Below are 13,277 nucleotides of genomic sequence, written 5' to 3' on the forward strand. Positions count from 1 at the left end.
CAAAGAAACCAAAACACCATCACAGCAGATTCGCAACGGGCATATATTTACAATGAGCAAAGGTACCAGGAAACACAGAGTCCCTCCTCTCATCCTACCTCGCTCCTCCCTCCAGACTCCCACCTCCCACCTCACCCTTTCCCTCCTCACCCTTTCCCCTCCCTCCTCCACATTCCCACCCCACCCTGGCCCATCCCTCCAGACTCCCACCTCACGTCTTCCAGATTCCCACCCCACCCCGGCCCCTCCCTCCAGATTCCCACCCCAATCCTACCCCTTCCTCCTCACACCCCACCCCGCCCTCCAGATTCCCACCTCACCCCTTACTCCTCCCTCCTCCAGACTCCCACCTCACCCATTCCCCTCCCTCCTCAGGATTCCCACCACACTCCGACTCCTCCTTCCTCCAACCCCACCCTTCCCTCCAGACTCCTATCTCACCCCTTCCCCTCCCTCTTCCGGATTCCCACCTCACTCCCCACTCCACCCCCTCCGGATTTCCAACCCCACTCCTCCCACCCCACCCCCTCCAGACTCCCACCTCACCCCTTCTCCTCTGGATTCCCACCCCACTCCTACCCCTTCCTCCTCCCACCATACCCCAGCCCTTCCACCTCCCACCCTACCCCGGCCCTTCCCACCTTCCCCCGGCCCCTCCATCCAGACTCCTACTTCACCCCTTCCTCCTCCGGATTCCACCCCACTCCTCCCCCCCCCCTTCCTCCCACCCTACCCCACTCCACTCCACCACTCTGCCTGGATCCCCACTCCACTCCACCACCCTGCCTGGATCCCCACTCCACTCCACCACCCTATCTGGACCCCCACTCCCTTTGTCGTATGTTTTGTGTGTCCGGTTTTTTTGGTGATTAATGTTAGATCTTACACGAGCCTCGATCTTGTATACAATATATATATATATATATATATATTATATATTGTAACGAATTTGGAAAGTGTAAAGAATGTGAGAACTGGTTTGCGGTGTTTTAACTGGCCCTCGTAGAGTAAATAAGGTCGAAGGACGTCCCCCTAGTTAATTCCATGAAACTTACACACAGGCCACGATATATCTTTTTAAATAGCTTATTTCCTTATTCTATGTAGGCTAAATATGTGTTTCCCACTAGATTGGCTCTGCATTGCATCAAACGAAATAAGCGTAGGCCTCTTTCAATTTCCCCAATCATCTCCGCTCTCCAAAGTTCCTTTCAAAAGCGGTGCGAGTGGTGTTCAATCCCGCAAGCCGCCATTGCCCATGTGCTCATCTCGGAGAAGAGGGGGGTAGGAGCCGCCAACTCACAGGCGTGGCACGTCGTCATGATCAAAGGAGGAATCGGACAGCCCTAACAGCCAACCAGTACCGCGGTGAGCGACCCGGTAGGCGTGCCCTCGCAGCCGGCGGCTTCATTCCGACCCGAGTAATAAAAGCGACTGGAAGGGACTGCTTCGGCAGATGAGAGAAGAGATGAGATGGCAGAAGAGATGAGATGAGATGAGATGAGATGAGATGAGATGAGAGGTGAGATGAGAGGTGAGCTGTGAGATGAGAGATGAGAGACGCTCCAAAAAAAGGAGAGGTACTTGGATATGAAACAAGCTTTGGAGAGACGCGCTGAGAGGAGGGAGACGGCTCCACCAGAAGGAGAGGAGCAGGGGTGACCGAGCCAGCGCGTGACGTCCACAGCATCAGCAGCGTCGACGCGACCGAGGGTTTTCCCGCCAAAGACGCGAAGAGTGGGATCTGCTACCTCCAGCCCTGCCGGTTGCAGGGACCTGACCCTGCCTCCCTCTCCAGCAACCCACCTCCGCCATTCCTGCCCGCAATTTCCCCCGTGTAAGTGTGAACGTCGTCTGTCCTAATCGTTGTCCTGGGGTTAAGTAAACTGCATAGATAAGCTAACGATTCACTGTGTGACTGCTTCTTCCATCCATTGCTTGTAAATAACTTTGATCGCTCCTTCTTTTTGCTTGTGTGTATAATAAATCCTGTTATTCCTCCGAACTCTGTCTTCTTCTCTCTTCCTTCTCTTTCGGTCGCTTTAGAGGTTTCCATATTGAATATCTGTGGCGCGATTTGGTCAACGTTGGGGGAGTCGGGCTAATCGGGGATCCTGTAACGGTCGCGGTTGACTATCCGCTCGGCCCAAAGTAACATCTTGTCCGCGACCCGTAACAATTGGTGTCTAGGAGTGGGATACGAGGCCCGAACCAAATTTTTTAAAACGTGTAGAAAAAAAATTTGGTCAAAATTACGAGCTGCCGAAATTTTGTTGTTTTATAAAACCCGAATTTTGAGATCGCGCCATGGACAATCAAGGCGATCGGATGTCGGTGGGGGAGATAGACGGGTTAGGGGTAACCCAGGACTTAGGGGAAGAAAGGGAGGAGGAGAGCAATGAGGTGGTTGAGGGAGTATCAGACGCGCAAAATGGCGTCCTCGCGCACGAGGTTTCGGGCGCGCAAAATGGCGCCTTGGCGCACGCGGTTACAGCGTCACCAAATCTGGCGGCGCCCGTGACCGTAGCAGCACCGGTGAATTGGGACCTCTTTATGATACAAATAAGGGCGCTCATGGTCCAGACAAGTGAAGACCTGAGGAAGGACTTGGGGAACCGGATGGATGCTCAGGGTGAGCGATTAGAGGGCCAAATGGGGGCAATGAGGGACGAAGCGAGGGGTACCGGTGAGGGGTTAGACAAGAAATTTGGGAAGTTAGACAATAATTTTGAGGGGTTAGACAACGGGATAAAAGAGGTGAAAAATGGGTTAATGGGGTTGGAAAATAGGATGGAGGACAAATTGCGGGAAATAGGGGAACAATCTGCCCGGGAAATCAAACGAATGGGGAACCAGATAGAGGAGGTGCAAATCGGGTTAGAAAGTAAACTGGATGCTCAGAGGGATGAATTGGGACAGATGAGGGTGGCATCTACAAAAGAGATGGAGGAGATGAAAGAGGGGATACGACGAGGTGTAAGTGAGGAGGTTTCGGGGCTACGCGAGGAGGTAAAGCGAGGTGAGAAGCGTATGGAGAAAGAGGTGAGGAATAATACGGCGAGGTTACAAGGGGGAATAGAAGATCTGACGGAGGAGGTGGAACAGCTGACGGAGGGACAGACGGAGTTAGTGGAGCAGGTTCAAAGGAACACTGCGGTACTAGGAGGGTTAAAGGCGACACAAAAAGAAATTAAAAATGACTTGATAGTGACACAGAGGCAATGTCAGATGGTACGTGAGGGACTGACAATGAGGTTGGACGAGGTGACAGAGGTAATGGAGACAAAGGACCGGCAGGTGAGGATGCACATAGAGACGGTCACGGTAGCCTTAGAGGACGAACTTGAGGAGACGCACCGGGAAATAAAAGAGGTGAAGCAAAAATTAGAGGAAGTGGAAGAAGAGGTGAGTGAAATTAAGAAGAGACGGACAGAAACTAAGAGAGAAATCCAGGAGGAGGTGATGGAATATGTACAAGGTCGGTGCTCAACTCATGATGTGCTTCTCACTAACCAAATAAAGAGTTTGCAGGTGACGAAGGAGGTGCGGAGACAAGGTGCCAAGGTGAGTGGCGATATACGTGGAGATGTACATGATGTGAGGGGAGCTTCAGTCGGCTTGGGGGTTGTTGTGGACCCGGGTGTTCGTGAGAGGCCGTTGGTGAAGTGTGCGACAGGTCTGGTGTGCGAAAAAAGAGGTGTGCGAGAATGTCCGACCATGGGGTGTGTGAGGAAAAAGTGCGCGCCGACCAGTGAGTGTGCTGTCGAGAGTGAGTCGGTAGTAGCGCGTGTGCAAGGGAGCACATGGAAGCGCGGTGTGGTGAGTGTTACGGAGGAAGTAATGAAAAAATGTGCGCAAGAGGATGCGCGAGAAAGGTGTGTAACGGACAGGTGCATGGGGAAAGAGTGCGCTGTCAAAAGTAAGGAAGAATGCACACCTGTGGTGAGTGTTACAGAGAGTGTAACGGGAGAGTGTGCATGAGAAAGGTGTGTAACGGACAGGGGCATGAGGAAAGAGTGCGCTGTCAAGAGTAAGGGTGAGTGCGCGACCGAGAGTGGAGGTGAAAGTAGTGAGAGTGACACGGAGCGTGAGTTGGTTGTGACAGGTGAGCGAGGATGTACACCTGGAATGGAAGGATGCACACCTGGAATGGTAGAGCGTGTGTGGGAATGCACAATTGAGTTGGTCGTGAGGCACGTGGTTGGGTGTGCGAGTGAGAGCACACCTGTGATTGTCACAGAGGTGACCGAGGAAGGGGCGCGAAGAGGTGTGTTGGTCAGGTGTGCGAACAACGAATGTGTGCCAAAGTGTTCGGTGGTCAGGTGTGTGACCAAGTCTGTGAGTGGAATGAGTGTACCTGGGTGTGTTAGAGAAGGTACGACGAGGAGCATGGGAACAGCTGGATGTATGGGCAAGAAAGGGGTAGCGTATGCGTGTAAGCATGCAGGTGAGGCATCAACGGTAACCGGGTTAGCGGTTAGAGCGACTTATAGCCGAATCGGGCCCTCGGTGCGTGCCGGGCTTCGCGTGCCGCGAGAACCAGCGGGGATCCGAGCCACGGCGGGTTCGAAAGGACCGCCGTACGCGATCCACGCTGGGCCTCGCTTGGAACGGCCGCGTCCATGCTCCACTAGGTGGAACGGGCAGCCCGATAGGAAGGGTCGTCATGGCGACCACTTTTTGTTGAGACGTGCTGGCAGGTCGAGATCGGGACATTGGATGGCTCCACGCCAAGGTGGTGCGTGGGATCTCGGCCCGGGTAAGCCCCCGTCCCTGCCCCGAATGCGGGACGTATCCAGCCGCTGGCACAAAACAACCCGCATTCATTGCTCGGCTGTACGAAGCCGAGCTTTAGAAGGGAATTGGCGCACCGAGAGGATCTAATAAGTAGACGGGTGATGAGGATAGTGTTTTGGCCCCGAAATTAGAAAAAAGCAAAATTTGATGATGGTACAGTGATTGGCAGATGATTGGCAAAATTTTTGATTGGTTGAAATTTGGTGAGCAAAATTGATAGTGGGACCTCCCCGATGTGGTGGGATGGCCAATCCACCATCCCTCACAGAGGGGGGGGGGGGGGCAAAGGAGCACTAGTTTATGGGGTTGATGGTAGTGAAAACTATCCCGGGTGGGTTAGGATATCGTGTGTAGGGATCTAGCGAAGATGACATTAGGTGACGTTAAGATTAGTTAGTGACAATGATACCTGTAGTGGGGACGCAGGTAGATTAGAGTGGATAATAATGACGTGGTATGTGCTTAGTTTAAAGGGAAGACGGGGAGCACTAAGTTAGAGGGGAGTAGTTAGCTGAGATGATGCCGTGTGGGTGAGGATTGAACAGGTGTGATTGAACAGGTGAGGATTGCACAGGTGTGCAACTGAACAGGTGTGTGGAGCAGTGTATGAGTGAGTGAAGGTGATTGTGTATTGTGCTGACCAAATGGTCCAGGAAGAGGAGGAGGGTGCAGGTGGCACCAGGTGTGATTGCACAGGTGTGCAACAACAGGTATGAGGAACAGGTGTGTGGAATAAATGGTAGTGTGGAATATCTGGAGTATTGGAATGGATGGTCGTGGAGTGAGTATGAGGGAAACTGTGGAGTGGAGTGGATGGTGCGGAGGTGTGAATGGGGGAAGAGTGGACCCCATCACGAATACCCGGGGCGGGTAGTGCAAGTGTTAGGTAGAGGGTACAGGTAAATTGTGGTTGGATATTGGCATCTGTGGAGCGAATGAGAGAATGGTATTTGGATGGGTGCATTAGTGTTGTGGAAATGGCTGGGCGTGTAGCCTGTTAGTGTGTGTAGTTGGTTTGGGCACTCCACCACTGTGAGGATGTCGGCCAGGTGAGGCCGCAGGTGGGCTCTGGGAGCCGGTAGTTGTGGATGGGGCCCGAGGATCCGGAGGACGGACCCGGGTAGCCCAGTGCCAGAGGGCACCAAGGGGTGACAGAGCCAGGAGGGGCCTTCCCCAGTTAGTTAGGTTAGGGTGAGGAGCTAGGTAAGCTCGGGTGGCAACTGCAGTGGGGGAGGTGTGCAGGTGGGTAGACCTGCTGGGAGAGCGACACGTCACAGCCCAGAAATTGTGCAAGGGCACCGGGAGATGAATCGGGGGAGTGAGACCCCAAATTGAGAAGCACCACAGTTTGGTCAATGGGAATGGGTTTTTAGAACCCATAGTGTAAGTGGCCAATGGATTGGCAGGGAGAGACCCCTGCAGGTAGTGTAAAACATGGCAGGTAGTGTAAAGTGTGTTAAAATCATTTAGAGGATAGTTAGGATGAAGGATCTCCTCGCACCATCTGCATCCACTCACCTGAGATGAGGTAACTCCACACCATGCCATGTTTTGATTATTTTTTACTGTGCAAATGTTTGGAATGTGAGACGCATCATGACGTGGGTGTGACATTGTGCTTGATGTTCCATCTCTTCCTCCTTATGAGGATTGATGATGAATTGGTGATGGCAAATTTTGGATAGGGGGGATTGGAGACAAATTTGGTGTAGAAGGGAAAGATGGGGAAGACAAGACGTAGTGACGAATTTGTAAAGGTGTAAATTGTTGTAAATATGGGGTAAGGGCAAGGGTAGTGTAGGTGACAGGGGGGGTGACGTACGGTAGGGACGAGTTTTTCTCACTTCACTCTCCGTACGCACTTCACCCTGCATTGCCTTTGTTGACGTGTACCCTTGTGACCTTACCCCTCGCTCATTTGTCTTCCCCCCTTTTGTCTCCCACTTGAGGACCTGTGTGCCATTGGGCGCCGAGGGGAGCGTGCGTGAGGTGGCCATTGTGCGCACGAGATTCTCAGAACCAGCATGCATTGCGTTGATGTACCACTTTATGGACCGCTGTTCTGCGGCCAAGTACCACTTGATGGACCCCAGGTTCTGGGGCAGGGCACCTCTGTTGGAGACCGGCCATAGTGGCCAGGGAATCTTGCTTGCGGACCTCGGTAAGGTGGCACCTATGCCAAACAGGTGGACCACCCTTAGTTGGCCCCTGAGGCCCTAAATAAAAATGAACACAAGTTGTGCTTTTTATTATTTCCAAGTAGGCCGCATGAAGCCAGAAGACGTCGGGAAGAACATCGGCCCAGCAGAAAAAGAGAAGACCACCACCAGTTGTTTTGTTGTGTTTATTATGAACAGTGGTGACTGTGCACCGAGTGGTGCTTTTGGTGCTTTGTGGTGCTTTTGGTGCTTTGGTGGTATTGGTACTGGTGCATCGATGCAATGCGTGCTGTTTCCTCCCTCCCAACAGGAATTTCCTTCTCTTTGTTTCCCTAAAAAGACACAGGTCCTGGCTACAATAATACAACAATAATACAATAATGTAATAGGCTACAATATACATACTTGGCATTTAATATGGAATATATATTTTTTCTTGACTTGGGTTTACGTTCTGAACTCAGTATATCAATCTGGTGAGTTTCTTTCACCCTTCGGTGATGTCTTTGTTGAAAGAACCATGTCACTGATTGTCTTTCGCAGCAAGAAGTCAATAACAGGATTATATCACAGGTGGCGTGACAAAATGTAAAGACAGGTACATTTGACGATTGGCTTCACAATCGGGTATATTAGGGTTGTTGCGTTCTGTATTAGTGGAAAACAACTGCTGCACGTCTACAAAAGTTATTGCCGCTTCCTCTGGAGATGGTCCGTCAACTTGACAATGCTGTTTGTCATGGAGTGGTGGCTTTACGAAATTCTGGCATGAAACAGCGTGCTATTGCTCGGCACTATGGCATTACTCAAGGTCAGGTGTCAAAGATCCTGAAACGAAATGCTCAGAGGGGTGTGCCTACTCCAATACCGAGGCCAGGACGTCCACGCAGAACCACAAGGAGAGATGATCGCCAGCTGCACCGGTTAGTCTGCAATGGCCGTACCAAGTCAGCTAATCGGCTTAGGGCTGAGTGGCAGCAACTGACAAGTGTGCCTGTGTCCAGGCTAGTCAACCAACGACTGGTTCAAGCAGGCTATCGTGCCAGGCGTCCCCTGAGAAAGCCACGCCTGACCAGACAACACAGCCAGCGCCGATTGCAGTGGGTCGGAGAGCACCATCAATGGCAGCCAGGACACTGGAATCACGTGACCTTCAGTGACGAGTCTAGATTTCTGGTCTATCGTCAAGATGGCCGCGTCCGAGTGCGCAGACAAGTGCATGAAGCCCACAACGAAGATTGTATAGTGCCAAGAGTCCAAGCTGGAGGTGGTGGGGTGACTGTTTGGGCTGCTTTTCATGCAGGGGGCAAAACTGACCTGGTTGTTCTGAATGGAAACCTGAACCAGTTCAAGTACAGGGTCATTCTGGAAGAAACATTGCTTCCATTTGCTCGTGCAGCCTTTCGAGGAAACTTTGTCTTCCAAGATGACAATGCACGGCCTCATCGTGCTCGCATGATCCAACACTTTCTTGCTGACCGTGGTGTAGAGCATATGGAGTGGCCTGCCATGTCCCCAGATATGAATCCGATAGAGAGCTTGTGGGCAGAATTAACGCGTCAAATCGACAACTTGGACCAGCAGCCTGCCTCTGTGCATGAATTGCAGCAGGCTATTGTCACTGCATGGCAAGCGATTCCTGTCCAAACCTTGGCAAATCTCGTGAACAGCATGCCTCGACGTGTACATGCTCTCCTGAATGCTCGTGGGGGTTACACGAAGTACTGAACTGTAATTTTACTGTCCGTAATCCCAGTCATAATTTAGCTTTTGTTTTTGTTGAATTTTTTTTTTGGCTAATGTGAAAAATAAAGAGATACTTCTGGAAAACGTACAGAAGTTTAACACAGTACTGTCCGTGATTTGAGTTCGATATCAGTTGACATCACTTTCAAGGATCAATTTATTTGCTTCGAAATGTCAAATGTGGTTTTTGTTTCTTTTAAAGGTCACATTAACAAAATCTCGAATAATTTCAACATAATTCCAATGAACTTTTGGTTCTAAGTCATCTTGAAAAGTAAGTTCACCCCAACAAAAAAAATATTCCATATTAAATGCCAAGTCTGTATAAATGTACTTACTTTTTCCACATGCGAAATTTGCATTTATGTTTATTTAAATTATACAATGGACTACAAAATGTAAATGTTTCATGATATTTGTTGTATTATATCACCTTTATCTATCAATATTGTTGAAATGAAGATCAAATAGCTGTATGTTGAAAAAGTCAAAACTTTACATGGGGTGTACTTACTTTTTCACATGACTGTATATATATATATATATATGTTTCAGTCACGTGAAAAAAAAAATATATATATACTGTATATATATATATATATATATATATATATATATATATATATAAAGTTCTGTGGTCCAGGAACAAACTTGGACAAGAGATTAGATGAAGCTGCCAATTCCAAGCCGTGGAGCAAACCTAAAAGCAAGTTTGATTAAGTTTTTAGAGAAAAAAAATGGATATATTCATCGTGAGGCAGTTGATTGGTGCTAAACTGAAAATTGGGCTTGGTAATGCAAAAACTATTAAAGCTCTGATGATGTCATCAAGACTGAGGAGCAAGGTTACAAACCTTCAGAGAACAAGCTTTTACCTGATGAATTACTTGTCAATAATTACAAAGTTTAAAAGGTGGAAGGTCTATTCTGAAGCAGTCGATTAAATATAGTCTGTTGATTTAATTGAACTGAAAAATGACATGTGATACAGTTATGCATTAACAGTTATGGATTGGGTCTCGTCCATCCGTCCGCAACCATATCTCGGAGATGTACGGACCGATTTTGTTTATACTTGGCACAAAGGGAATTCATGAGGGTATACATACGCAGAAGATTTTGTTTTGTAATCCGACCAAAGATGGTCGACTGCCGGCCTTTAACTCTTTACAGCAAAATTACTAAAACCATGGGGGCAATGACATTTTTTGTCTTTTTCTGCTTGTTAATTTAAGGTCAAGATATGTGTGGGTGGTTCCTTTGAAAAATAAAAGAGACGCCCCTTCGTGATAGCATTGCAACAGCTATTTAATAAAAGCAAAAGGAAATGGAATAAATTATGGACTGTGAGAGAACAGAGTTCTATAACAGAACATTTAAGAATTTTCTTAAAGGTAACGATATTACATTGTATCGCACTTTTAATTAGGAAAAAGCCGCTGTCATCGAGTCCTTTAATCGCACTTTGAAATAGAGATTGTATAAAAAAATGTACTGAACTCAGTCGTCAGAAATGGGTCTCATTTATTCAAGATGTTGTAGACAATTACAATAATACAGTCCATTCTTCAATATAATTAAAACCATCAGAAACATTTGCAAAATTCGAATATGAAAAAGAGATCAACATGAGAACGCCAAAATTAAAAGTTGGTGATACTGTTGGAATATATAAATAGAAAGCACACTTTGAAAGGGGTTATACCAAACGATGGACCAGTGAGCTTTTGTAAATGTACTGGACACAGTTCCTTGGACATACAAATTGCATGATATGAATGGAGAAGAGATTTTAGGTTCATTTTAAGTACAGGACTCCAGAAAAAAATTCACAATCAAGCAAGAAATATAATTTCAATTAAATGTCAACATTTAGAAGCAAATTAGTTATTGGCACTTTGAATGGAATTCATAAAGGCCACCGCTAACGATTTGATTGTTTTGTAATTTATTAAAGTCTTTAATTTTCTGATGACTTTCTTCCTCATCAAGAGTGTTAATAAATACCATGTTGAGGTTTGGTTTTTGTTTCAAATATCTTTGTTGAGTAGAGATGAAATGATAAACTTCCTTCAACGTTCTGGTCTGAGCTCCTCCAGAGCCACATATCATATTTCAAGATTGCAGTAGATTGTTTTTACGTTAATTATTTCACAACAATTTTGAACCTCTCAGTTGATGTGCTGTATTTCCGTTTGTCTTGGTTACTTCTTGGATTCAAGCATTTTTCCACATTTGTGGTGTTTTAAATTTAAATGCAAAGGTTGGATTTTCTCCACTCCTTGGTTTGGTTTTTACCTGGTTCTATTGTTTATCAAAGCCATTTATATAGAGTTATTATATTGAAAATGATTTTTTAATACATATCATTGTCCTTTGAAGACATTTCTCAACAATTTGGGGTTAGGGCTAATGAGAACAAGTCTTCTTATTGGCATGGTTAAATAGTTTATATATACTAGGACGTGCCCGTACGTGGGTGCCCGTTCCTTGCCAAAAAAAAAAAAAAAAATGTCTTCGCCCATGCATGCATGGGCGTGCCCATGGGCCCATGGGCGTGCCCGTAAGTGCGTGATGTGACCGTACAATGAATGTATCGTCCCGACGCCGCAGCTCGGATGGCGCTGCAGTTAATCGGGCCTGTATCGGCAGAGTTATTATAAACGTGTACTACAATCGATCGTACCTTACAGCGTCTGCTCGCCACGTTCAGCATCAGTACGTCGTCACTATGACTATCCGTAAGTCCGGAAGTGACGTCCTCATTTGACTGTCCGGAAGGTCGCATATCGCAGTTACGATGAATCACAAATTAGTTTTAATTAGTTTTAAAACATAGTTTAACGCCAACATAGCGCCAACATAGTTTGCCAACGTGAAATAAATGAATACGCTCTCAAATGTGCCGTCCGAGGCAGAGTCTGTTCGCCACGTTCGGCACACGTGATAGCTCGCTGCTCTCTGATTGGTTGAATCGTTTTTTGGACATAGCTCGGTAACTACTTCTCCGATTAATATGAAACCTTGAAAAGGCACATCCTCAGGTCCCCAGCAATATATCTGGCAAGTTTCAATTAGATCGGACCCGTGGTTGTCGAGAAACAGCGGTCACAGACAAACACACACACACACACACACACACACACACACACACAGACACACAGAGATTACTGGAATTATAGATAGATGTGTGTGTGTATATATATATATATATATATATATATATATATATATATATATATATACGTATATATATATATATATATATATATATATATATATATATATATATATATATATATATATATATATATATATTGTTATGAATTTGGTAATGCAACATCTAGAGCTAGGTAGATCTGAATAGGTAGGTATTCGGCTGTCGTGACAGGGACTCTACATGTAATAAGTTATTGATGTTTAGGCGTTTGTCGGGGTAAGATGTATGATTGTGGATCTACCTGGAGGTCCGAGTGTTAAATAGTGAGGGATTAAAGGTAACGCCCCTGTGAGTATCACCTAGTAATCAAACCGTTGTCCTTTATGGCACTGCAAACCACATAAACATTAGTTAGGTCCTTAGCGCAACATTAAATAATCCCCTTTCCCTGACAAGGACTTCGTATTAAATTGACAGGAAACCAGGTCAAAAACACCACCACGATTGGCCGCCACCGTGTACACCTCCAAAGGCCTACAAACCTGGCCGGCACGTGTTATGCCAGGACCGCAGGGTCGCGTAACGGGGGAGATGTCAGGAGTCGCGGGAGGCTTTGATTGGCTGAGGAGTGCGCAATGTGACGTCATCGGCCACCAATATAGGCGACGGTCGGACGCCATTTCAGGAGTTGAGTTGCGTCGCAGTCCGCGGAGTTGAGTCGCAAGCCATTTGAGGAGTTGAGTTGAGTTCGTGGCAGGCACTGCAGACGCAGGCAGGCACCAGAGAGTTGAGCGGTGGTGGAGAGTTGGAGAGGACACGCCATTCCAGTCGCAGTTCGAGTGCAGTTCGGGTTGTAGGGAGTCGCAGGAGACACACGAGAGCACACCCAGTTGGCACTGAGCAGTTCGTTGGCACTTGGCTGCCAGCACTCCCGCGTCGTCGAGTCGAGTGGAGTTGAAAGGAGTCCTTCCTGTCCCTGGTCAAGTGGAGCCGCTGGCCTGCGTCGGACGCGTGGTGCTTGGAGCGAGGGGCCTCGTGGTGTGCGATCGGGCCGGAGGGAGCGGTGCTGGACACCAACAATACAAGACGACAAAGACAGATAAGCCCGATCTCCGCGTATATTTTGAACGACGGGACGTGTTATTTTCGTGATTAATCTCCCTCGTTTGTGTTTGCTGTCAGTCGTGTGGGGACGTCCCGATTTAGGTTTATTAGAGTTATTAGATTTACCGGCGGGCTTTTTCACTGGCTTTACTTTTCCTAATAAACCCTTATATTACTTTTTGTACATAATATCTGAACGCAGTTTTCCTGGGTGTTTGATTTTAATCGATAAGGTTGCGGAGCCTTCGCTGCGTCTGGCCTTCCGCGCGTTGGTGTTGAACTTGAGTCCGCCATTGAGTGTTCGCCTCGGG

This window comes from Myxine glutinosa, chromosome 5, assembly GCF_964187855.1.
Source record: "Myxine glutinosa chromosome 5, kmMyxGlut1.1, whole genome shotgun sequence".
Taxonomy (NCBI): domain Eukaryota; kingdom Metazoa; phylum Chordata; class Myxini; order Myxiniformes; family Myxinidae; genus Myxine; species Myxine glutinosa.